Raw genomic sequence first — 1145 nt, 5'->3', positions numbered from 1 at the left:
TGCCTGGAAATGCTGGCAGTATGTTTGGGCCTTCGCACCTTTCTGCCAGACATAGGGGACACCACGTGCTAGTATGCTCAGACAGCATGACAGTGGTGTCATATATAAATCGCTAGGGCGGTCTCTCCTCGAAGTGCCTCTTCATTCTGGTAGAGCGCCTCTTGGAATGGGCTCAGCTCAACTTTCAGCTGAGCGTTCGCTGAGAGCAGCGCATGTGCCGGGCAGGTTGAACCAAGGAGCAGACATGCTATCTCGGAGCAATGTCCCCTCAGAGGAGTGGATGCCCCACCCACATATGGTTCAGAGAATCTGGGAGATCTTTGGCAAGGCAGAGGTCGACCTCTTCGCCTCAGAAGGCAACTCTTACTGCCCAATTTACTTTCCGAAGGACAGGGATGCGTTGGCCCACGACTGGCACAACCTCCTTTACGCTTTTCCCCCGATCGCCCTGATCCCACAGGTAATCAGGTGAATCAGGGAACAGAAACACAAGGTTCTGTTGGTGGCCCCGCTCTGGAGGAACCAACACTGGTCCACAGTCCTGTCTCGGCTGCTCTCAGCAGCCCCGTGGCCCATTTCCCTGACACGAGACCTCCTCTCTCAGGCAAACAGAATGATATGGCACCCCCAGCCTGAGCTGTGGGTTCTGCACCTCTGGCCTCTCGATTGGAGCCTGCAGACCTCCCCGAGAGCGTGCTAAATGCAATATCTCAGGCTAGAGCACCCTCTACGAGACGGCTCTATGCCCTTAAATGGTCTGTCTTCTCTGCCTGGTGTATGGCCCGCAGCCATTTTCCTGCGACATATCTCTGATATTGTCCTTTCCCAGTTGTTCGTTTTTTGAAGGGGTTTAGGAGGCTCAGCCCACCTCGCCCTATCACCGTCCCTACATGGGACCTGCCCACGGTGTTGAGGGCTCTGAAAAGCCCTCCCTTTGAGCCACTACAGTCCGTTGACCTTCGTTCCCTGATGCTAAAAACCGCTCTGCTACTGGTGTTAACATCGCTAAAGCGTATGGGAGATCTGCAGACACTCTCGGTGAACCCCACCTGCCTCGAATTCAGGCCTAACGACTCCAAGGTCGTCCTGAAGCCAAGCCATGGTTATGTACCTAAAGTGCTCTCGACTCCGTTCAGAGCACAGGT

Source organism: Sinocyclocheilus rhinocerous, unplaced genomic scaffold (genome assembly GCF_001515625.1).
Source record: "Sinocyclocheilus rhinocerous isolate Xijiao unplaced genomic scaffold, SAMN03320098_v1.1 scaffold350, whole genome shotgun sequence".
Lineage (NCBI taxonomy): Eukaryota > Metazoa > Chordata > Actinopteri > Cypriniformes > Cyprinidae > Sinocyclocheilus > Sinocyclocheilus rhinocerous.
Note: the sequence above shows the minus strand (reverse complement) of the source record.